The sequence below is a fragment of the Lacerta agilis genome, chromosome 3 (genome assembly GCF_009819535.1).
Source record: "Lacerta agilis isolate rLacAgi1 chromosome 3, rLacAgi1.pri, whole genome shotgun sequence".
In the NCBI taxonomy this organism is placed as follows: domain Eukaryota; kingdom Metazoa; phylum Chordata; class Lepidosauria; order Squamata; family Lacertidae; genus Lacerta; species Lacerta agilis.
Genome location: NC_046314.1, coordinates 31,639,428 through 31,666,277, shown reverse-complemented (window position 1 = coordinate 31,666,277; position 26,850 = coordinate 31,639,428). Strand labels below are relative to the sequence as shown.

The 26,850-nt window shown below is 40.5% G+C and overlaps 1 protein-coding gene across 4 annotated transcripts in view; it reads left to right on the top strand.

Moving 5' to 3' along the window:
* KHDRBS2 (KH RNA binding domain containing, signal transduction associated 2) overlaps positions 1-26,850 on the top strand; it is a 317,562-nt gene that overhangs the window by 29,392 nt on the left and 261,320 nt on the right. The window lies entirely within an intron of this gene.

The following is a 26,850-nucleotide window of genomic DNA, read 5'->3' as shown; positions in this document are numbered from 1 at the left end:
GTATTTTATTGACAATTTTAATATTTGTCTTATTTTTTGCAAACTACTCTGAGTTCCTGTTGACAACCAAGTAGCATATACATTTGGGGCAGGTCAACACTCATGGTTTTTTAATGTTAAGGAAGGGTTAAGGGATGGTTTTGATAACGTAGATGGCGTCCTACTTTTTATGTTTATAATGCCCCGCTACCTTGTCTTTTTTCTCACTTAATTTTTTTAAAAAATTTTTATCACTTAATTTTTAATTGTTCCTTGCTGCTATATTGGTGAAACACTGCTCATATGTCCCTATGTAGTGCTTTACCTTTTTTTTTTTACTGCATTCAAATTCTGACCCGCCCTCCCCCCCAATGGTATTCAAGGGGCAGATAACAAAGGACACAGAGAGAGGAAGGAAGAATTAAAATGTGACACCATACAAGGTTAAAAACATTTCAATTAATAAGTATGCCTTGTGACATTTTAGAACGACATATCTAATATTGCTCTAATAGGGGAAAATAATGTTAAACGGGTCAGTGTAGATCTAGCCTTTGTCAAATAAATAGATACAAACAATGCTCTTCCTCTCTGCCCTGAGAAAGGTGCTCATTCTCAAAGAAGGATTTTGATCTCACTCTTTCATCCATGACTCTGGTTTGCCCTGTACCTTGTGAGCATTCGTGTGTTTTTTGTAGTCTTTTATGGAGAACCTTATCATAAGCTTTGTGAATCTCCCAACTACAGCATGCGCCTTTATCTCCTTTGATTAGCTTTATTTCAATACAAAGAATTTGATTAGGCTAGAAAAGCAGAATTTGTGCAAATGATGTGCTGCTTTGACCCTGTCAGCCATTACTTTTCCATATGCTTACCTAGTCTCTCTTTAATGAGACTCTTAGTCTGTTTCTCTGCATTGAATGTGAAACACACTTGTCTTGGATTCCCAGGTTGTTTTGAGAAAAGTGTCACATTAGCACAGAAGCATTTTTGGTCCAAAAATTACTCTTTTTCAGTATGAATTTTTATGGAGTTTTGGTTAACTCTAAAAATGAAATCAGTTATGTAATAACAGTAATTGACATAACCAAGCTTTACCATATCATATAATAAAGAAAAGAACAAAGAACAAACACTGAGCAAGAATGAGTGACTGAATCACAGTGCAATGTCTTCTAAGTAATAAGTAATATTGAATTCAATGGGTCTTGCTCTCTGGTAAGTGGAGTTAAGACTGCAGCCTCAGCAAGGCCCAAACTATGTATATCCTTGCAAACTGCATGCAAAAAAATGGTGATGGGTGACATGACACGAAACACAGCCATAGAAGTGTCATCCTTCCAAGCGGTGACTAGGCAACTTGAGAGGGAAATTTTGCAAGAGAGAGAGAGGGAGGGAGGGAGAGGGAGAGAGATTTAGTAATGAATGTTTGAATAAATAATACTCTGGAAGAAAACTCCCATATACTTCAAAGTAGATTTTTGAATATTTTTAAAGAGGATTTGCAAGAAGGAGAGAGGAAATTACAGTGCAATGGATTAGATGAGCACACATGAATGTTCAGGAAGTAAACGTGTGAATTCCACAGTTTTTTACACATGGAAGTCACAAATAAAGGTACAGCTCTTCTGTATGCAGCAAGATCAATTACCTGTTGATAGTATTCCCCAGAGTTCCAGTAAGATAGGTATATACTAAGCACAAAGGGACAGGTAGCAGAAGGAACAGAAATTAAGACAGACAAGCAAAGCTTAAGCGTCAAATGTTCCTCGAAGTTCCCATTCAGCTTAAGCCATCTGTGGCACCAGACAAACGTATCTCCTCTGAAAGGTTGAGAACCACAACTTATTCTGTCAACTAGATGCCTGCTTCTTGGGAGAAAAGCAATGACAAACCTAGACAGCATCTTAAAATGCAAAGACATCACCTTGCCGACAAAGGTCCGTATAGTTAAAGCTATGGTTTTCCCAGTAGTAATGTACGGAAGTGAGAGTTGGACCATAAAGAAGGCTGATCGCCAAAGAATTGATGCCTTTGAATTATGGTGCTGGAGGAGACTCTTGAGAGTCACATGGACTGCAAGAAGATCAAACCTATCCATTCTTAAAGAAATCAGCCCTGAGTGCTCACTAGAAGGACAGATCCTGAAGTTGAGGCTCCAGTACTTTGGCCACCTCATGAGAAGAGAAGAGTCCCTAGAAAAGACCCTGATGTTGGGAAAGATGGAGGGCACAAAGAGAAGGGGACGACAGAGGATGAGATGGTTGGACAGTGTTCTTGAAGCTACTAACATGAGTTTGGCCAAACTGCGAGAGGCAGTGAAGGATAGGCGTGCCTGGCGTGCTCTGGTCCATGGGGTCACGAAGAGTCCGACACAACTGAACGACTGAACAACAACAACAACAATGTGAACAGATATAGTGTTGCCTTTGCGGGGAGTAATTACACAAATTTTTATCCAATAATTGCTGCTCCTTTCCCCATAAATCACCAAGGACACTGCAGACACTTATAAGTGTCTTTTATCAGTGGACATGATCCAATCAAAATAAGGCATACTGGAGTCCTATTAACATAAATGGGAGAAGTAAACATGTGCTTAATTTTTTCTCATTGAAACCAAAGGTATTTTAAAATGCCTCACTTTGGTTGTATCGTGTAATGAACCATCTTTCTCATCAGAAGCAGAATTTCACTGGGGATAATGTAAAGGGTTAAAGCTCTTCTGCTGATCATTCCATACATATTTATTCTGTGTAGCTCACCTCCTTTATTTCATCATCCTATCTGAGGCACGCAGTCACTTTAGCTTTGCTTATGCTGACTGAAGATAAACAATGCAGAAAATACACCATGAAAGTTACAGGGTGTTGTGGTGTTGTTTTAACTACAGTAGCAAAATGTAGTTCGTCAGCCCATTTACATTTAGATTATATAGTTTTTCTTTCCTTGTACCAAATGTGCAAGCTAAGCTTTTTAAAAAATGTTTGCCTTTTTATCCCCTATAGTGCACAGTAAGTGTTAGCATCCATTTTCAAGTCTCTTTCAAAAAAAAACCAACCCACACACTCAACTTTTCACAATAAAAATGCATTTACTGTGGCCATGGTTTTTTGTTTGTTTGTTTGTTTTTTGTTTTTTGTTTTGCAAAGCATGCTACGTGAGTTGTAATGGGGCTACCAGGAATGCAATAGGTTCTCCCACGAGATGCTGTTGTATAGCTTAATCTTGCCAATGTGCAGGGTCCAGGCAATATTTTCAATTGATGGAGTGAATGGACTGGGTTTTGACTGAAGCCAGAACAATATGACTGAACTGAGTCAGTGGCACAATGCTTACAGTGCTTACATAAAAACCAGCAATCCAACCATCTTGACAATAATATGCTCACTATCAAGACTCTGCAGTAAGAATTAAACATTTGTGCAGTGGGCTTTTTGCTGCAGGGTCTTGAATCATGATTGAAGAATTCCAAGCAGACATAGTTTTCCCCCTGAGAATGTCTTATCCAAAATTTGCTGGGTGTTTGGTACTTCTGAGTAACATTTTGATATATCCCGACCCTACACTGGAGCTCCACAACTTACTGGACTCATTTATGATTTCTCAATATGCACAGAATAATTAAACAGTTATGGTGGAGACACATTTCCCCAACCACATCCACAACCCTGCCACAACCTCACTGTATTTGATTTGGTCTTTAGAACCATTTCAGGAACTTCCTAAAATGATGATGTGTCTGAAGCTCAGGGGGCTGTCTCAAGTGTCAGACATATGCAGAGTACACCCATTAATACTAATAGACTTTATTTTAAAAAAGAATTTAAAATTGAATTAATTTTAAAGAAAACATTAAAATGTAAAAAAGAATCATTTTTATCAATACAAAACATAATGGCAGTTGAAGGATTGTTATACATAAATCATCTACTGTTACATAATCAATTGGAATAATTGAGCAGACAAACAAATAAATCTAGCTTGTTGTTGTCATAATTTATTACCCATCATAACATCCCAGGGAGGATTACAACTGTTAAAAACACAATAAAAGCAGTTAAAAACAACTTGCAACCGTAGGAATAAGGTGGATTCTAAAAATATATATCTTAAGTCTCAAAAGTCAGGGTAAAGAGGTGGGTCTTCAATATTCACCAGAAACTGTATAATGAAGATGCCAGACACACCTTTGTGGAGAGGGAGTTCCACAATTTAGGAGCTGCCACAGAGAATGCTGTCTCCCAGACCACCACTCCTGAGCTTCTGAAACCCTTTCTACCAATCTTCATACCTAAGATGGTCTGTAGGGAAGAGGATAGCTACATTTATTGCTAATGTTGACGGTTGTTTAAATACTGTAACCTACAACTAAGGAATCTGGACTTAAGGTTGTGTGGACTGAAATCTCCAGTTCATTAACTCCCATTCTGTAGTGTCCTAAAGATAGTGACACTTTATTTCCTTTGTGCACTGGAAACAATTCTAGCAATGATTATATGGTCTGACAACCTCAATGTATGATGATCATAAATGTGACTTGGTGAATGACATTTCAAACTATGCCTGCAGCAAATCATACTTTTTAAATATAAAATGCGTTTGTGGGGGGGAAACTGTATGGATAAAGTCCTGCCCTTGGGAAAGAACTCTAAAGAGTACAGGCCATCCAATATTATCAGGAATAAATGTACATAGTCAATGTGAAGGTCATCTGTGTTGATGAGGAAAAATACTCAGCAGGCAAATAATGTTTATTACTATAGCACCACCAGTGTTGTACTGGCATCTTGAGCCAGTGCAGATTATTATGGCAATCATACGTGTGTGTGTGTGTGTGTGTGTGTGTGTGTGTGAAGATCTCTAACCTTCTGCCCACATTTGGTAAAAGTCTTAAATAGTGCTGTGGATCTTAACCTAGTTCCCTTGGGTGTCTCAGAGATACATAGGAAGAACTAGGGTAGAAGTTAGGCCCAAGGTTCTAGGGAGACAGGACTACAAAAGAGCAGCTTTTGTATTATGCCTTCAGGCCATCCCTCTTTATTCATCTTCCCAAGAAGATTCTTTTGTTCTTCTGAAAAAGAAAAAGAAAAAAATTCATCACATTGCTGAACCAACAGAAAAATGTGAAACCGTTATGGTGTGTGTGTGTGTGTGTGTGTGTGTCCCCAACTACCCTAAGGATTGGATTATTGCAATGCACTCTATCTGGAGCTACCCTGAGGTTGGTCCAGAGATTGCAGCTGGTACAAAACATAGTGGCTTGTTACTTATGGGGACAAACTTGTGCCAACATTTAGCATCTTCCTTTCAGGATTTGCACTGGCTGCCAATCTGCTACCAGGCCAAGTTCATGGTTTCCATACTAACATATAATGCCCTGTACAACTCGGGACATGGAATGGAGACAGTGCAGAGAGAAATGTTTTTCTCATTCTCTCATAACACTAGCAACTCGTGGGCAATCCAAGGAAGCTGAATGTTCAAGATAGATAAAGAAAGAACTTCATTCAGCACATAGTTAAAATACAGAACTTGCTCCCACAGGAGGCAGTGACGGCCTTAAAAGAGGATCAGGCAGTTTCATGGAGGATAAGGTTATCAATGGCTACTAGCCATGATGACGATGCTCAGCCCCCATAGTCAGAAGCAGTAATGGAAACCCTAGCATGCTCTTGTGCTCAGGTCCTGCTTGCGGGATTCCCACAGGTGTTCGGTTGGCCACTCTGATAACAAGATATTAGGCTAGATGGGCCATTGGCCTGATCCAACAAGCTCTTATGTTCTTATGACCAGGTTCCTCGAGAGACTGTCTTATCCTTTACATAATCCACTTACACTGTGGTCTGCAAGAGAGCTGTTCCTGCGTGTTCCAGCGATCTCAGAAGCCCACTCCACAATAAATCACAGTGTGATTGCCCCTTGTCTGTGAAATAGCATTCCTGCTGAGATACAACAGGTGCCTGCTATGTGCAGGTTATGGAAACAATTGAAGCCTTTTTTTCTGGACAAGCTTCTCCAGTTGGATGAGTAGACCTGCAGTGGGTGTATATTTGGTATTCTTTTTAAGTTCATCTACTGTGCTGATATTTTTTTAGGTGGCTTTTAACTGTTTTAAAAGTGGTTTTTATTGCACTTTGGACATCAACCTTGAGATGTGTGTGGAAGGTGATAGATTTTTTTTTTTTAAAGGCAGCCCACGCACAAGTTCAGTTACAAAGAAAATGATGGTATTTTAGTCAAGGAGACTAGGACAGGAAGATAACTTGAGTTTATTTCAGAGATGTAACTAATTTGGCATCTCTGTGTTAGAGCACATGCCTTTCAGTTTCAGACCCCGACATCTCCAGGTAGGGGTGGGAAATATCCCTGTCCGAAACCTTAGAAAGGCACTGGCAGTCAGTGCAGACAATATTGAACTAGGTGCTGCTTTAGTATGAGGCATCCAGTAACCCCTGTTGTTTGCTGCATGCACAAAGGCATGCACACACCGCAGGATAATGTTTGAAGGTAGATTGGCTGTGGTGTCGACATTATAATGCAGTAGCCCCAGTCAGCCTTTAGCTGACTCCACTAGAGATCATGCACCCTTTAAAAGATCCACTCATCATTTGCTGAGATACTGTTATCAAAAATGACGGCTGAAGTACATATTCACCACAAAGGCTGAGGAGCTGTAAAAGCTTGTGCTGTTTAAATGTCCAAGCTTGTTTTGCTCTGGCCTACTCTGTGCATTTGGCTTAGCTGCTTTGCTTTTGACAGTCATATGCTCTTTAGCCTATACACCTTGAGGTTAACCCATCTTCCCAAGAGAACTGGGCCTTGTAAAAAACAGAAGCAGGTTCAATCAGCGTTCCTTCTCTCTTCCCCCTCTCTTTATTTGGCAGCTGACATTGCATGCAAAAGAGGCTTGGTTTTCTCTCTTAAAACGAGGTGCTGGCAGGCTCTGAATAGGTTTTATAATGTCTTGATGGCATTGGAGTGGCGGGTCAGGGGATGTGGGTGGAAATCAGTTCAGGAAAGTAAAGGAAAATCTGTCTAATGCGCACTTTCTGAAACAATGTGCACACCAAAAAGTGGCCATTCTTTGAAATTTGTACTTCTCCAAACTGTGCAACTATCCAGCCTAGTAAACTGTGCACATACTAGGGTAAAGTGTGCATAAAATGCATATATTGGTGAAACTAACATACAAAAATGTGTTGTTTGGTGAAATTGCTTTGCTAGAATGTGAATATTAGACTAAATTGCATACAAACATGCATATTGGAATAAATTTGCACAAAAATGCTGATGAATGAGGACATCTGCTAATGATGATGGTGATGATATTGCAAACTGATGTGGAAATGCAGAGAAAGGAAATAATTAGGATGGAAAAATGAGAAACCAAGAGAACCAGATTTCACCTGAGAATAAATGCCACCAGTGGGGTGGGGTGGAGACCTCATTCACATATTTATGATATTTCTGAAGGGCAGCAGCAGAGAAGAAAGCTTGCCATGCTCACCTTGGATTTCAAAGCCACCCAGAAAATATACATCACAACTGCATCACATATCACTTCTGTCCCCCACACAGGGAGGGCTAAGACTGACCAATTCAGCATGTATGTATATTACAAATAAGCACTGCCATTTAAAATAGAGTTTGTAGCACCAAGGGCTCATTCAGTTTTAATTACACACACACACACACACACACACACACCACTTGTTTGCCAAAATGGCTTCTAAGCATGTGTCTTCTTTGGCCTTACTGAGCTATTCCGCTGTAGCACTCTGAAATTGTTTCTGCAGGTGTCATTTTCTTATGGACTGGGAGCTCTTCATGGGTTGAGAAGCAAATGGGAAGGGGTGCAGGTTAGTGTAGCATTCCACAGTTGTCATTCCAAGCAGCATTTACCAGGGAGAAAATCCCACTGAATTTAGTGGACTTGCTTTGGAATAAATACACTCAGATTTGCACAGTAAAATGTCGTGGGAATAATCTGATATCTCTCAGTCTGGTGCAGGTTAGTGCTTGCAGAGAAGCAAGAGCACATGAAGCTCCCTTATTATTCAGATTATTGGTCTACCCTGGTGTGAGGAAGCTGTGGCCCTCTAGGTGTTGTGTTCCATCTCCCATCACACCCAGTCAACACAGCCAACGATCAGCCAACAACATCTGGTGGCTCTCCAGGATTTTAGGCAAGGGCCTTTCCCCTCAGATCTGTTGCCTGAGATCCCGGAATGATAATTGCCAAGAGATTCAATATGGAACCTTCTGCATGCAAAGCAGGACTCTTGAAACAAAGAGATGGCTCCTCCCATTTTGAAGGACTTTTAAAAAAAATCACAGCAGACAGGCTTGCATCAGTCTGCTATGCTTGCATGCAGCTTTGGCTGATGCAGTAAGAACCTTTCTCTTTGAGCTGCAGCAGCAAGCAAACTTCAAAAGACCAGGCTGTTCATTATACTCTATAGGTGTCCTTTCTCTAATGTGCTGAGCAAAGAAAGCTCTGCTCTAATGATGGTTCGGCAGAAGCTACTGAAGAGTAATGTTCTCACTGTGTGCCATATTATTTCTGCTTTTTTGTTTTGGTGTTTTGTTTTGTTTTTCAGTGCAGGAGTACACAGAATGAAAACCATTTCTGTCTTGTTTGTGTGTGTCAGTGGGATGATGGCAATATTCATAAGTTCAATATATGAAAGGTTTGTGGTAATTATAGGAGGAAAGCCATTAACTTGTAATTTGGATCTATCTACGCAGATAGAATTGCAGGCTGCCCCTTAGCAGTGCTGAGGCACCTTGTGGGCATTTTAGCATCAGCTGAATCTAGGCTTGTCCAAGTAACCTGATCTAAAAAAAAATACAGAATGCTTATCCTGTTAGTAGTGACAAGGGGCAAACTTTGAAAAAAAATCTCTGAAGGCCACAGCCAGTCTTATTCTGCCTGCATCATCTTCACTGGCTGTCAATTTGCTTCTAGGCACAATTCAATGTCTTGGTGATTTCTTTTAATGCTCTGAATGGTTTAAGTCCTGGATACCTGAGGGACTGCCTACTCCTTAAGAGAGGTCTATCTCTTCCTCTCACATAGGACAAAGTCGTGATTAATGGGGACAAGAAATAGGGCCTTCTCGGTGCAGCTACATGGGTGAACAGTCTTTCACTGGCTGATGAAGACATTCTTACTACCAGCAAGATTCATTTTTATTTTATTTTATTTATCAAATTTGTATACAGCCCTTCATCCCTATATCTCGGGGCAGTTCACAACATAAAAATACAAGATAAAAACAAAATGCATAATGAAAACAAGAACAACCCCCTCCCAATAAACCCAACCCACCCCCTCAATAAACATATTGGCAGTCTGAATAATAACAGTTGCTGAAATCTCAGCCAGTGCTGTGGAGCTGCAAGCATGAAGTGGCTCTTAGTTAATTTTGTGCTTAATGGGTGGCTTGTTGTTGTTGTTGTTGTTGTTGTTGTTGTTGAGAGGTTATCATCTCCTTCTGGGTATTTAGCTCTAATATGTTGACTTCAGGGATTTGTGTCACTTTACTGCACTTGCTGCAAAGTTGTAATTGGAGCAAGGACCCCGCTATGCTTAGAAAGCCAGTGGCGAGGCTGAGACTTGGTTTTAGTTTAAACATTATCAAAGACAAAAGTCCTAGCTGGTTTATTTCTGACTCTTATCCAAAGTCTACCAAATCATGGCTTTGTGCACAGCAATTTGTTCTTTCTTCCCTACTCAGCATGTTGTTTTTTGAATGCAGCCTTTACCATGTAAGAATCCCCCCCCCAAAAAAAATACACTAAAATCTAACATTCTTTGCTCAAAGACAGTTTAATGGTGTTTAAAAGATTACAGGGCTTGCATTCGACTTTAACCCTATCGTTTATCTATCTATCCATCCATCCATCCATCTGCTCTATTTCTCCTTACTAAATGATTAGTGCTTTAACTCAGAAGGCGGAAATTCTGACAGCATAATCCATATTCTGACAAATAGTTGTGATGTCTAAATTTTAAATTCTGTCTATTCATATTGATATGTATGTTTGAATTAGCAAAATTATTTATACACATACACCTCTTGCAGAGATAACTGGAGAACTATATAGCATAATTATTATTGGACCTTCGCACAATCATTCTGTGTACTTACAACCAGTGGCATAGTGTGTGGGGGGGGTGCACATGGTTGGTTGTCAATACCTGGAGCTGGCTCAATAAAGGTGTGTGCTTCCGTCGCTGGGCTCCATTGAAAACAGCTTCTCCATACGGACCAGGAAGCGACCTCTCCAGACAACGGAACTACTCGTCTTTTCTTAACTCTGTGGCTGAGATCTCCTGGGTGACACAGACACCATTAGGCAGTTGAATGTGCATGCGTACATACTCCACTTGTTTCCCTCCCACGCACTCCCTCTGCGCAGCCCCAGGTACAAGCAACCCATGCTATGCCACTGCTTACAACATCTGTAAAGGGTTTGAGTTGCAGTTCATCATCACAGATCCTCCCTGGATTCAAACACATGTCAGTCACATTCAGACTTTTCACTTTCACCCATGCACTTAAACATTTTAGGTGCACACTTAGAAGATACCATAAGGTACCATAACTCTGCTTCACGTCAGTGACATAGGACCCTGCCAGGTAATTTGGAACAACACTTCAGCAAGCACTTTTCAGTTGATCTACCTGTTTGCTGAAGAAACAACTTCCGTAATTCACTGACTACCTCAAGATTTTTCAAATATGTCTGTGGCTGGTTAACCATAAACCATAAAACAGATAATTGCCAGAAGTATTTAATTGTCTGGCAATGCTGAGTCTCCTGTGGCCAAGAACAAAAGAACCAGGCTGTGCACTGTGAAGTCTACAACATCTTTTAGTTTGTGATTTTTCACCATGCTGTTCATTTTCCACCACCCTGACCCCTCATTACATCTTCTGCTTTTACTACTAAAGATATAACATAGCACTGCAGGGAGACAAAGAGAAGGAGAGATGAGGCTATAATGAAAAGAAGGGCACAAGAGTGAACTGGAGGAAAGGATTAAAATGAGATGGTGGCTCAGAATTAATTGAGTGACAGCTGCTGTCCTTATGTCCCCCCCCCCGAAAAGAAGTATAAGCTTTTTGACCCAGCGCTGTCTATCCTCATTAAGCTCTAATAGCTAGATACAACAATCAGTAGAAGTGTATAGGTTAATTACTACTTCATTTCTTCTAATGCAGCTTATACGTGAGGTTTTAATGAATGTTAATTATAGCCTTTGTTGTTCTGTTATTAAGATAATTTGTGCGTGGGATGGAGTATTCTGGCAATGAATTACTTCCCAAAGGTGACTGGGGAATAATGAAGGGAAGTGACCAACATGAAGCACAAAGGCCTTTTAGTTCCCAAAAGCTATTTCCCCCCTTACTACTTCACAAAAGAGTGAGGGGCATTCTGATAAGAAATAGCTTCTTTCTGTAAGCACTGAAAGAGCTGCAAATGAATGGCATGTGATCTAGGAGAGATGAGGTTTTCTCAGCTGAAGAAAGAAAGAAGGAAATGGGAAGGAATGCCAAGGGTCTTTCTGTTAGCCATACACACTGGTTTTACTCATCCACAGTAGCAACTAAGAATAAAACAACAACAATATCCATTAACCATATCAATCCATACAATTGACAGGGGAGGCCCTGTTGGTAGTGGCACTGACCCGTGAAACAGCCTTCTTAGTGGTAGTTCCCTGTTTGTGGAATGCTTTCCTTGGTGCCTCCCTCACTGCTAACTTTCAAACGATTTTTTTTTTTAATAAGATTTTATTATTTTCTATTAAGACAAAAGAAAAACATAGCATAAACACCAACATTAACAATACAGAAATGCAATACATAAACACAACACCAAAAACACAATCAAACAATTACAATAAAAAGAAACATATACAAACCTTTAAACTAACACTTATCCTCTTACTTTTCTTGTTGCTATCTTCTCTATTTTAGGGGACTTCCCCCATTCCCTCCACTGTCTTCAAAATCATATATATCTTCTAGGTAGCTTTGTATCTTATTCTATTCACATTTGCTCAATTTTTAATATGCTTTACTTTACTTAATTATATCTTAACTTAAACACCAAATCTTAACATATTTTCTAACAAATAAATCTTTCACACAAAAATATCTTGCTAACAATTTTATCTAACATATACCTGCTAAAGCCGCTGTTCTATTTAATTCTGCTCAAATATTCAATTTTACTGATTTAACTAGATAGTCTCTAAATTTCTTCCAATCCCGTGACACCTTCTCCTCCCTCTGGTCTCGGATTCTGGCGGTCAGTTCTGCGAGTTCCATATACTCCATCATCTTCATCTGCCATTCTTCCACCGTTGGTATCTCTTCGCCTTTCCATGTTCTTGCCAATAAGATTCTAGCTGCTGTTGTGGCATACATAAAAAACACTCTATCCTGACTGGGTATCTCTTCATTAGTTATGCTCAGAAGAAATGCCTCTGGTTTCTTACAAAAGGTAACCTTCATTACCTTCTTGAGTTCGTTATAAATCTTATCCCAGAAAGCATTTACCGCTGGGCACAACCACCACATATGAAAAAAGGTACCTTTCGCATGTTTACATTTCCAACATACATCTGACATTTTGGTATTCATCCTAGCTATCTTAACTGGTGTCAAATACCATCTGTAAACCATTTTCATTATATTTTCTCTTAAACTATGACAAGCAGTGAATTTAATACCTTTTTGCCACAATCTCTCCCAGTCATCCATCATGATATTATGTCCTACATCTTTCGCCCAGTCTATCATTGACGATTTAACCAGTTCATCTTTCGTATGCCACTCTAGCAAAAGATTGTACATTTTGGAAAGGTTTTTAAAATTCGATTCTATCAGTTCTGTTTCCAGTTTTGATTTTTCTACTTGAAAACCAACTTTTTTGTCCATTTTAAATGTTTCATATACCTGATGATAATGCAGCCAGTCGGGGACCTGGCTTTTCACTTGATCGTAACTTTTTAGCTTAAAAGAGTCCCCTTCCTGCTGCAATATGTCCATATATCTTAACCAGTTTGCAGACATGTTCGGTCTCTTATAGGCTTTGGCCTCCACTGGAGAAATCCATCTAGGGGTCTTTCTCTCTAACAAGTCTTTATATCTAATCCAGACCTGATATAAGGATTTTCTAACTATATGAGACTTAAAAGTTCTGTGGATCTTAACCTTGTCATACCAAAGGTATGCATGCCAGCCAAACATATTATCATGTCCTTCCAAGTCCAATACATCAACATTCTCTAGTTTGAACCAATCCTTTAGCCAGCAAAAGGCCGCTGCTTCAAAGTAAAGTCTTAAGTCCGGCAGGGCAAAGCCTCCTCTCTCTTTAGAGTCTGTTAGGATCTTAAACTTGATTCTTGGCTTTTTGCCCTGCCATATAAACTTTGATAAGTCCTTTTGCCATTTCTTGAAACAATCCAGTTTGTCCAAAATTGGTATGGCTTGGAATAAAAACAGCATCCTTGGTAGGACATTCATTTTTATCACGGCAATTCTTCCCATTAACGACAATTTCAATCTTGTCCATATCTCCATGTCTTTCTTTATTTCCATCCACAGTTTTTCGTAGTTGTCCTTGTACAGGTTCAAATTCTTGGTTGTGAGATTGATACCTAGATATTTTACTGTTTTGACAAAATTGAGGCCAGTGCCTTCCAAATGTCTCCACTGGTAAACAGTCACTGAAACACCAACAAAGAAAAAATGGCAACAATATATCACAGCCCGCTACTGACCCGGAATCCTAATCCAGAGGGTGAGGGGCATCTTCTTTTGCCATATCAACTGTTTTTAAGTCTTTAAACATCCTTTAAGCAACTTTTAATCAACTTTTGAAAAAGTTTGGCAGAGTTCGCAAAACTTTCCCGTTAGTCGCGGCTTTGATCTTTTAGCGCTACCAAGCTCGCGCAAACAGTTCAAAGGGAACAGGCTTCCTTTTGCAGTTTCCTCTGCAAGCGGTGCTCTTTAAACTTGTAAAATAATCCAATATTTTAACTTACAGAGTTTCTTTGGAAGTTTCTGTGTAGGAAGTGCCGGGTGCTCAGGTCTGGCGGGATCGCTGCTTTGATCCTCCGCAGGCAGTCGCTTCTTCAGTCCCGTGCTGGGGCTCCGCTCGCCTGATTTTCCCCCTTACGAGGGTCAATCAGGAGCGGAGACAGCACGTCTGGGACCCACGAAGCCGTCGGTCCACGGGACGCTCTTCCCGTGGCTTTAAGGGACCCGTGGCGCAGGCACGGAAATCCCTATCGCCTAACGGAGGACGGAGCCGTCGGACTCCCGTCCGCCATTGACTCGGCACCTAACCGGAAGTCCTTCAAACGATTTTTTTGTTTGTTTGTTTGCCCAGGCGTTAGATGTCTGAAATATATTGCTCCTGGCAAACCTGAAATTGTTAGCTGTGAATGTACTTGATTGTTTTAGACGATGCTAATTTTAAATTCTCTTTAATTGTTTAAATTGTGTTTTTATTTTACTTTTAATTGCGTTGTTTTGACCTTTCTGCATTTCCTGCTCTGGGCTTCTTTGGGAGGAATGGCAGGATATGAATTTAATAAATACATTATTGAACTTTCAGGTTAGAAGGAAGCCAATGAATTTTTCATTTAATCATTTAAAATAAAAATAAAAATAAAAACACACCTGCCATGTAAAACATATAAAGGCAGTATGCATCAGCAATATCATATGCATTACACTAAAAATGGAATATAACAGAAAGAGCAGGTAAGAGCTTAAAACCATAGAGGCTGGTGTCCTAAACAATCAAATGCCAAGGAGAACAAGATTTTCAGCACGCATCTACACTGCATCAGAGTTTTCACATGCTTCATCTCTGAGGGGAGACTATTCCAGAGTTTTGGTGCCATCACAGAAAAGGTCCCCCTCTGGTTCCTAACAGATGGACATGTACAGTGGTACCTCGAGTTACAAATGCCTCAGGTTACAAACGCTTCAGGTTACAAACTCTGCTAACCTAGAAGAGTTACCTCGAGTTGAGAACTTTGCACCAGGACGAGAACGGAAATCGTGTGCCGGCGGTGCAGAGGCAGCAAGAGGCCCTATTAGCGAAAGCACACCTCTAGTTAAGAACAGTTTCAGGTTAAGAATGGACCTCTGGAACGAATTAAGTTCATAACTAGAGGTACCACTGTACCTACAACTAGGAGGGCTTCTGATGATGATTATAGTGGTTGAGCAGATTGCTATGGAAAAAGGCTTTTGTCCAGGAAGCCTGGTCCAAAAGTGTTCAGGTCTTTATAGGTTGATTCCAAAACCTGGTAGCAAACCAGTGCAGTTCTTTCAGCAAAAGTGTTACATGGCAAAGGACCATGAGCATCACACATCCAACTAACCAATTCATGTTGCACTAGCTGCAGCTTCCAGACCTAACATAAGTCTAGCCCCACATAGAGTGCATTACTGAGTGGGTCAGTGTGGCCAAGCCCTGTCCAGGAAGAACTGTAGCCATATCTGGTAAAAGTTGCTCCTTGCCACAAAATCCACTTGGGTCTCCTCCAACAATGATGACCCTGTTGCTTAAGCAGGAGTGCAACTCCACCAAAAGAAGGCAAACTGTGGGGTCCCCCCCCCATTTTATTTAAACATATTTCTTGCCCACTCTCAAAAGGAATCTCAGAATGGCTTACTATCATAAAGACGTAAGCATGTTGAAGCCAGCCAAAGATAAACATCAATAAGCATACTAAAATCCCGCACAACAGATTAAATCTAAGCATATAAACGGCTTAGTGAAAGATGTGGCCGTGGGTGTTGTGTAGTGGACAAAGTATCAGAAACTCAGAGGGGGGCTCTGGGTTCAAATTCTCAACCCGTCTCATAGGTCATTCAGTTAGACATAGGGGTGGGGGTTATCAGTCCCAGGGTCCAAATGTCATGGTCCAGGCCTTCCTGTCTGGTCCTCTGGACTCTCACCACCCCTATGCAAGTGAATTTGACTGGCCAGAACATGTTTTAATGCCTCTTGCTTGGCTGAATGGAGAAATGTGTGTGCGTACAGACAGATGTGTACAGAAACCTATGGCTTTTGCATGGCCGAAATGGTACCTACTAGAAGAGTCACATCAATGGCTCCACCCACTTTTGTCTCTGGTCCAAACCACCGCTGCTATGTGGCCCCTGGAAAATTGCCCAAGAGGGGATGTGGCCCTTGAGCTACAAAGCCTCCCCCCACCCACTAACCTATATCACAACAATGTTGTGGGGATAAAATGGAGGGATGGGAACTATGTATGCCCCTCCCTTGAGCATTTTGGATTTGGATAAAATTGCAATAAATTATTAAGTCATGATCGGCCTCCTTTATACAATGGGCTACTAAGTGGTTGCATCTGTCATACTACCACTGAGTATCCAAAAAGCTATGATTCATTTTGGATGCCAGACCTTTCAAAGGATGATGTCAGATACCTAGCCCATACATTTCTGATTATATTTTTTATTGAATTCTAGCTAAAACCACTTACCTGAGCAGAAAAAAATGCATCGTTTCGTTATGAACTGCGAGAAACGTATGGACATAGAATTACATACATCACAAAGCACCAATTGATTTAATGGTATTAATATCCTCCTAGGTTCACTGTAGAGCCACACAATTTACTTGATGGATAACGTTTGCACTGGGAGACTTTTGTTAGCAGCTATGCACATTAAAATACCTACACGCGCCACCTGTCTAATGACTTCTCATCCAAGGAGGTTGCTGTGCTTCCATTCTACCAACAAAAGGTGAAATCGCTTTTTCTTTGAGCTAGCTTTTACTTTTACTTCTTTAGGGAACATGAGCCCAGGCTGGGATCATTACAGGCTGAGCCAAAATGAACCCCTAATTTTGAACCAATGGATGTTTCAGCAGTGAATGAAGGCAATGCCCAGGAATAACATGTTTGCCCATCTAAAGTAGTGGAACACATGCAACAGGCAGGGATACACCTGCATTGTCTGGTAGCTATGGCATCTCTGGAAGTGCAATAACTCTAGCAGTGCTAGCATTCCTAACAGTGGTTACAGGAAGCTGGCAGCGGCTCTAATTTATTCACTATTTATATGTTTATTCAATTTATACACCACCCTTTAACTGAAGATCCCAGGGCAGTGTAAATTAGAAACATAATTTACATAGCATAATAAAAAATAAATAAAAGAATCACAGAAAAAAAAAATCATAATGACAGTCCTCTCACTTTTAAAAGGCCATAGATTGTTTAATGGCCAAAGGCCTGGGGTAAAGAGGAATGTTTTCACCTGGCAATGGCAACTGCACTACCCTTCCTCATCCCACATTCACATGTGGCTGCACTCTCTCAAGTCAACCCAGAGTGAATTAGCCTCACTCTGAATTGGCTTGATTTTCCCTTGTCATCTCATGTCATTGTGATGCCAAATCTGACAGGCTATTGCAGCATTGTGACATCATCGTAATATGACACAATCTTAATGGGATGTGATCGTGCTCTGAAGAAGGAAGCAGCCTAATGGAGAAACAAATCAAATAGATGGTGCTGAAGCAAGTGCTTTGAGGACCAGTGAACAAGAAATGAAATGTTTTCGTGGTCTTTCAGAGAGCATTTTAGGACCCACAGAAATAGCTGTCCAAGGACGTTCAGTGCATCCAGAATAATTTTATTTTGATTTATTTAAGGAGCTATGTGTTGCCTTTCAAAACAGAACGATATCATAAAAACATTTTAAAACCAGTATCTTAAAAACAACAACTAGAAAAAAGCAGCATAAAACAATTCCTAACCCAGACAACTGAAACAGTATTTCAGTTTAAAAGAGACAACAGTAGAGATCATCTTGATAACAACCTGAAAATATACAGGCCATTTGGCTATTTAAACTCCTTACAAAATGCAACACATCGCCAAAACTGCCAGCCTTATAAGCGACTGGCTGCCACAGCACTGAGGGGACGGAACGTTTCAGTTCAGTGGAGGGAGCAGCTCAATTTCCACCAAGGGAGCAAACATATCTCTTTATTAGAGTGAATGGGGGATCATATTGGATTTAATGAAGCACTAAGCAGCTTGGATTCAGATTTTCTATGGTTGACCAAGAGGGGCCATTTGAGAGTACTTTAAAGGAGGTGACCTCTCTTCTCCCTCTCCCAACAAATGCAGCTGGTACATTTTCACCCATGTTCACATTTTTTTAAAAAAGTATTTATATACTGTACTGCTAATAAAAAAATATCAAGACCCATTTGAATAATAGACCCATTTGAATGAATGAACATGACTAAGTTAAGTCCATTGATTTCAGTGGGTCTACTCAGAATAACACTTAGTTTAATACCACACCATTATATACCCCTCCAAAGCCCCCAGTAAAAACAATACAGTGATGACTGGTCAAGAATACTTAAACAGCTGCATAGGCCCATCAGCATAAAAGTTCTTTAAGAGATGCCTGAAAATCAATAGCAAGGATACCTGTCAAATTTCTGCTGGAAGAGTGTTCCATAGCATAGGACTGGTGACATGCAATGGCCAGTTTCTACCTGAAGCCAATCAGGACCATCAAAATGAGAGGGCTTTTTTTTCTTGCACAGGGTATGTAGCCCTTAAAATTGTGGTAAAAGCCCCATTGTGTTTCAGTCCAGTGCTATTTAGCAAAGATAACCCTACTGTACCTTATGAGGTAATTATATTGGCATGGACTCCTGGGCTATGGGCTATTAAATGATGGTAGCTCAGTGACAGAGTACCTGCTTTGGATCCAAAAACTCCCAGGTTCAACCACTTTTTTTTTTGGTAGGGCTGGGAAAGACTCTTGTCGGAATAATGGACCGTTGCTGCCAGTCTGTGTTGATAATACAGAACTGGATGGACCTATGGTCTGACCTGGTATAAGGCAACTCTTCCTATGTAAGAATCTGGTCTCTGTTCTAATGTTTTGGTGCAAAACAAGGGAAGGAGAGCAATAATATGGAAGGGAAATATTGCCATCGTCTTTTAAAATTGTTTTCTCTGTGCAATAATGAGTCACTGCAAAGCCACGGTAGGAAGGCACTGAATCCTTCTGAGGACTGCCTTAATTATAAAGCACATACCTTACCTTTTCTTTCTTTAAGCAACTAGTTCTTTTCCAACCCCAAATATTGTTGGCACAGATCACTCACATCTTTGGCGGGGTTTATGTTTCAGGGGTAGTACGTAAAACCGAAACCATGCATTGTCTAAACAAACCATTGGAACCGTGTTTTCACGAACCATCTTATCTTCTTTAGCTGACACACCAAATGGATCTTAACCCCTCACTCCCAAGAAAGGCAGAGACCTTTTAAAGCCCTCTTGCGAGCTCAGGGAGGCTCTCATGAGATCTCTCAGGGCTGCTTGAGATCTCACAAGAGTCCACCCCTCTCTGAAGTTTTGCCTTGCTCGCGTTTCTTCCACACTTCCCTCTTTTTTATTTTCTTGTCAACCTGCCTTTCTCCATTGCGCCATCACTTTCCCCAAGAAACCCCCTCATACACACATTTCCTATTCCCCTATCTTTCTTTCTTCTGGGGAATATTGACATGCAATCCCAAACAACTTGAACACAATCTTATTGTAACACCCTGAGGGGGAAGACGAAAGGGTGTTTAAAGAAACATGAACAGTTGAATCCTAGACAAGCTCCATACGCATTTTGCATAGTTTGTTTCTCTTTTCATGGAGAATCTTCCTGTAAAGGCCTAGAGCTTTGGAAGTTTGCTATCCCTAGTAATGTGAATGCACAAAACAGATGTTTGCAAACATCTGTTCGCAACAAATGTTCATGAAGCAGCCTCCGCCAGCATAGTAAATGCTGCCTGAGGCTGATGGCGGTAGCAGTCTAACACACCAGGAGAGCACCAGGTTGGGAAATGCTGTCATAAGGGTACACGCCTCAATGAATCCAGTGAAGGGGACACTTGCTGGGTGGGAGTTTGGGAGAAGAAATGCAAGCTCCCAGGTGAGAGCTGGGAGGGTTCCCCTTTGTGTTGGCCAAGTTAAGATTTACATGTGAAAGAGGACTTTGTATGCTGCGGCTTCTTCTTTTGTTTGTTGTTTGTTTAGATAAGACCTTCCTATTACATTACAATTAAAAAAATCTATAATCAATCCATAAATAAAAACAAAATGGCTTCCCTGCTCTGGGATGTGTGAAAAATCCTCTAGGCTGGGCAAGGCCATTTCCTCCTTAAAGCAGCTTCTTGTCAACATGATTGAGTTCTGTACCTAGTTACTCCCTCTCCTTGGTTTCTCCACATCCCCTGATACGTTACCTACCATGTACACCTGTATTCTGGCGTGTGTGACCCAAGAAAGGTTAAACAAATGTATTTAGCTGCAGAATACATAGCCAAATAAATTAAATCCCCCCTCCTCTCCCCCCACACATTGTGGATGTATACACACCATACACTTAAAGCACATATAAAGTGTATGACTCCCCCCAAAGAATCATGGGAACTGTAGTTTGCCCCCCGAAAAGAGCTACATTTCCCAGCACCCTTAACAAAACTAGAGCTCCAGGAATTATTTGGGAGAAGCCATCTGCTTTATAAATTTGGTTTATTTGTGTGGTGTATATGCAGCCTTAGTGGTTATGTCCAAAAGTCCAGCTATTCTGGGATCTGGTTATTATCACATTCATGACGTTTGCCACTTCCATTAAGGGATAAGCTTTATGGGTACCTCCCATGGTGAAAACCGAGCTGTTCCCACCAGTGAAATGAGAAGTGAAGCTCTTGTGAGTAAGATGGTTCCACATGCTTGTCACTGTATTATCAGTGTCAGTGATTATCCTCGTGGTTATAGAGCGATATCATTATGGAGAGTCAAAAGGGTGCCCTGAACATCTTCTCAGTTTTATAGTATGCTTAAAAGTTTAACTGCATCTATCAATTCCCTGGATTTATAATGCTTGATCTTCAGGCTTCTTTTACAATGCTGCAGTGATTGTTTTTAACTTTTACAATGCTAGAAGCTTGTGGAAACATGTCCGGGCCTAACCCTAGGTGATTTTCATTATGTATTGGCACCTGAGCAATTTCTTAAAACCCATTACTGTATTTATTGTGGGCTAAGCCCCATACATAATTTATGTGTCTGGTTAGCTTTAACCATTTTCTTTTTATTGCCTTCCCCACATCACCTTTCTAATATTCAGTGTAAGCATTTTAAATATGCAGTGCCCAACCAATCCAATCCGGAGCACTTTTGCTGGCTCATTTCCCTCCCCAGGTAATTTAGCCATCTCTGAATCATAAGCAGGGGTGGCCCAATTAGGGATAGGGAAAATTTGGCCAGATGTTGCTGGACTCCAACTCCCATCAGCCCCAGCCAGCATGGCCAATGGTCAGGGATGATGGGAGTTGTAGTCCAACAAACATCTAGAAGGTCAGAGTTTCTTCATCCTTAGTAGCTTAGGCTAGCTAATCTTGCAGTGTTATAATTCAAGAGGCTCACACCATACTGGAAGCCATGGACACATTTGGCCTCCGTTTCAGGCAAATGACAGACTCATCCAAGCTGAGAGTAAACCGAAGGATCCTCTGCAACCTGCAAAAGGAGTTGCAAAGCTCTTTGTGAAGAGGCACACTCAGCCTGCTGCACCTTGTGTGGCAAGAATCTCGAGCTATTCCTGATTATGTTGCCATCTAGCATCATCAATGTACATGACACTTTTCACAATTAAAATAACTACCACGAAGGGCATACAACCTACAGCGTGCAAATCAGCAAACACTAAGACGTGGTCATGATGATCCTTAGTATCCTTGGGGGTGTGTGTGTTTTGTTTCCCATTATTTATTGGGAATTGTATGCCAAATAATTTGATCCAGGTGCATATCTTACCTCGGAGTAAGGTTTTAATTTGTTGGCAGAAAAGAAAGCCTGCCTAGTGAAATACATACAAAGATCATTCGGTGCAAAATGTGGGCACAATGCAGTGGGGAAATGGGTGCCCTGAAGTCCCATTAATTTCAGTGAATGGGAAATATGGAGGACATGCTTAAATTTCACACCACAGTAGGTAATGCATCAAATTAACAGAGATTCCCTTATAAAACCTATCCTTTCCAATGCTGTTCATTGAGGGAGAAGGGGAGGATGCGTGGGGGGGACTACATCCATCCTCCCACAAGCAGCCATGCTTACCTATATTGCTACATGTAGGGTAGGAGTAGAAGGAGTAGCCTGAGTGGTGCTGAGAGTGTCTGGATCCTCCTATTGATGCAAGGATGCTAGGTGTCTCTGCACTTCCTAGTATGCTTTGCTCTGAGAGCAGGCATAAACTGTCCCCATGCCTGCTGGGGGGAAGAAGAGCATAAATGGCAATGGAACTGAAGATTTAACTGTGCACATACAGTGGTACCTCGGGTTAAGAACTTAATTCGTTCCAGAGGTCCATTCTTAACCTGAAACTGTTCTTAACCTGAGGTACCACTTTAGCTAATGGGGCCTCCCGCTGCGCCGCTGCCACATGATTTCTGTTCTCATCCTGAGGTAAAGTTCTTAAAGCAAGGTACTATTTCTGGGTTAGCAGAGTCTGTAACCTGAAGCATCTGTAACCCGAGGTACCACTGTATATCCTTTTCAGTGTGAGAGAGATTCCTCATCCAGATATGTGTGCAAAATGAACCGCTACCTGTACCTGAAGCAATATTGTATGCGTTTTAACTAATCTTTCATTTCTCATTATACATTTAATTAATTTGTAGCAAAGCCTGGTTTTTATCTGTTCTTATTTGCACGCACAATTAACATAAAAGTATTTTAAGGAAAAATAAAAGGGATGTCACCAGGCTTAACTGTGGCTGAATCATGATGATCCTCCTCTTTTTAGAAAGAATTTCAAATCCTGCAGTGATCAAACATAGTTAGAACATGATTGTGTTGTGAACTTAGATGCTAGCACAGAAAAGATGAATTAGCCTCCTGTTTAAAACAAGTCTGCTTAATTTACATCAAAAAAGTTTGGGTTTTGTTTTATATATGTATAAAAAACACTATTATCAAAGGATGAACACGAAATATCTACTTAGTGGCTTAAGCAAAGCTCACTTCATCTTGCTACATAAATTATGCATGCATCTTCCAAGCATCTTAACTGTATCATCTCTTAAATAACAGAACAGAAACCATTAAGAGACTGTTTGTGCATGCTTCACAATTTGAATCTATCCCTTTGATCACTTCCTGATCTTCTTATCAGTTCTGATTAACAGACAGAAATAGTTCAAACAATGTAATTTAACAACTGTGTGTTTTTCCCCTTTAGAGATTGCACAAGATATATACACTTTATTAAAAATTCATTTACTTTGTTTATTTGTAATAAGGTTGAAATAAATCATACCGTATCTTTGAGCTACTCTCCCTTGATTGCTTTCCAAAGAATTCTTTACAGGGGAATGCTGTAAAGTTATTTTTTTTTGTAAGCACACATTTTTAAATAAACGTGTTTTTTTTTAAAAAAAAATTGTAATGTAACTAATCACTAAATCATCAAATAGAAAAACAAAACCATCACTATATTATGACTATTGACCTGCTGATCAATAAAAATTATTGAGCACAATCAAGCAAAATGAATGGTTTTCAAATCACATTGATTCAGTGACAGAGTTATGCATGTATTTAAATCTTTTGCCACTGAAATCAATGGGAGATTTGAAATCAACTAATATAAAAGTGTGTGGCTGTGGCTGGCTCATCCTCATTTCCTCATACTTGCCCTCCTTTTGCCAATTTGTAGAAACAGCCCAGTTGCAAATATTCTAATCTTCATTCAGGTAGTTAAACTAAAATGGTGGGTTGTTGTTGTTCAGTCGTTCAGTCGTGTCCGACTCTTCGTGACCCCATGGACCAGAGCACGCCAGGCACGCCTATCCTTCACTGCCTCCCGCAGTTTGGCCAAACTCATGTTAGTAGCTTCGAGAATACTGTCGAACCATCTCATCCTTTGTCGTCCCCTTCTCCTTGTGCCCTTCTCCTTGTTATCCAGGTACAACTCTTCTTAAACAGAAGACACATGGAAACCCTATTAGGTATCATTGCCCTAAGAGGCAACATGCATGCAGTGAGGATGTGAGGTTGTGTTACTCCTCCCAGCTGTGTGATGTGGCAAAATCTGTCATCCAATTTCTTGAAAGTTTTCTTCTGTTGCAAAAGAGGCATCCATTTTTCTAACTCCTTGTGAGGCAACTTGATAATTGCCTGTAGATTCTTTTTTCCAATGCAGGGTTTGGGACCTGCCTCATCATTGTAAAGTGGCCGCAGGTGTTTTCCAGTAAACATTTCTCCAGAATTCTGCAGTCTGCACAGCTGCCCATGCTTCCTGGTCTGAGCTGTAAAAGCCACATGGGAGGAGTTTCTAATTATATCTTCCCTTGGTCTTTAACTGAAGCATGAGCACCTGGGAAAGCTGCTGGGTGCAGACCACTGGTAAGATGATTTGAAGAATTAAAGAAAGGACCCTCCTGCCACAGCACTTCAGGAGTAAGGTAAACACAACAGAACCCTTGTACCCCACCCATGACTATTTCATCGACATTTTCTATTGTATTTGATAGTTTTGGATAAAATTCATTCTTGCATTAACAGAAAGGAAATGGCTGGAAAAATGCAGGAGACTTTTTCAGCACAGCACTGATGCAAAACACCCTACTTGCATGTATGTTTCTACTTCTCACCTGGTCTAGGCAACTGTTGACCACTGCTTGGCTATTTAGCTTGCTTGCCAATCTAGACAGTTCTTCACAGAGTGAATCCCTAGCTGCCTTCCTCATACTGGTTTGCAGTTACGATGCGTTGCTTTACATTGTGGGGTAAAAGAGGTTTTGAAAAGGCATTTACATAGCCACAACTAGGATCTGACCATGCCACCCACCTCCAATAAAAAACAACACTTTCCCCCCCTCCTGGGAACATGTACTGTGGATACAACTGGTCTTTGCATATGTTGATTTGTTTAATATTAACAGCCTAAAAGGACCTGAAATTTTGTGCAAATTGTAGTTTTGTATTTTTTTTATTTTAAAAAGAGAACAGATTGTCAAAAACATATTTAAAAATAGTTTCAGAAGAAATGCTATTAAAAAGGGGCAGGGTGTCCAGATTTCCCTGCCACTGAAAATAACTATGGAATATGTAGCACTTATATAGTAGCTGCACCAGTAACATCCTCACGGGAATGCCCTCAGGAATAGCCATCTTGTCAGCTGGCAACTCCACTGTCTTAAAACATAAGAATATAAAAATGGTAATGAATATCTTACTTTTGTTTTAAGGTATTGTGGCTTACAATGAAAGGCATTTTCACTAGCCATTTATATAGGTACATAACAAAAGCTCTTGCTGAACAATCTAGTTTTAGTATGCAGTTCTGATGCATGTGAATAAATGAATAAAATAAAATACGCACATTTAGTTAGTGCATTTGAAAGAGGAGAAGCAATTCCTTTGGAAGCACCCTAGTGCTCCTTCTGATATGTTACTTTGTCCCCTTGGAAAAGTACCTGCAAATGGAATAAATACACATGGACTGTGTCTTACATTACACTGCCAAATAATCTGTGCCGGGGGGAGGGGCGAGTTTTGCAAGATAGGATGGATCTCTGTCAACTTCACATGATGGATTTTTTCTGTGAAACGTGATAATGCATTTTGGCACTCTGGTTTTTATGCCTATTTCTTCTGCAAAGGTGGGGTAATGATATATGGGCCTGGGCCACTCATGATGGGAGACGTTTGCTGTAACTCAGAGGTACAGCATCTGTTTTACATCTTGGACTGAATAACTGGCATCTCCAGGTAAGGCTGGGAGAGACCTTGTCTGAACCCCTGGAGAGCTGTTGTTGACAGTATTGAGCTAGAGAGACCAATGGTCTAACTTGGTATAAGACAACCCTCCTACATTTATTACATCAGGTTTATTTATCTCTTTTCTGCTGAAATGGTCCTAGGTAGTTCATCTTTCTCACCTGCCCTCTGAGGTCCACACAGAACGATGCAATCATAGACTTCATCTTTAGGATATAAGAAAGGGCTCAAATCCATAGAGAGGAAGTTTTAAGTACAACTGGTCTAAAGCAGCCAGAAACGGTATTTTAACAGCTGAAGTAGACAACTCCTCTGGTGACAGTGTGTGAAGTATGGCTGAAATCTTCAGTGTCTGATCAGTGAGCAACTGAAGGGAAGTGCACAGTTCAGACAACAGATTTCTCCAAAGCATATGTAAAAATAAAAGGTGGGACCTGTGTCTGACGCTAAGGATTGTTAGAATTGGATGAGTGTAGACTTGCTTGTGTTTTACTATCAAATTCATAATTCTACCCAGAGGCCTTGCATGAATGGAAAATGTGTTGAAAGTCTCCAATGCAATTATTAGTAAAGTAGTCTTTGGTCTTGACCACATTTATGTATATAAAAGATATATAGAATATGTGTGGTGGTGGATAGATGTGCCTCTTCTCCCCTCTCTGGTTATGGATGCCATTCCATTGATATGTTTTTTTTAAAAAATCAATTTTTATTGAAAGTTTTCAACATCGAATACAATAAAAGCCAAACTAATCTAGAGAAGAAAAATAAGAAAAATGCAAGAATAAGAAAAGGAAGAAAATAAAGAAGAAAAGAAGAGAAAGAGGGCATTTTATTCTCCATCACCCTAATATTTTACCCATATTCCACAGAGAAAACTGAAGCCTCCCAGCTCTCACCTGGGAGTTTCCCCCTCTTCCCCCAGCCTCCTACCCTGGGTGATCCACTCTACCCTGCCCTTCACACAGGGCTCTTCATCTTCC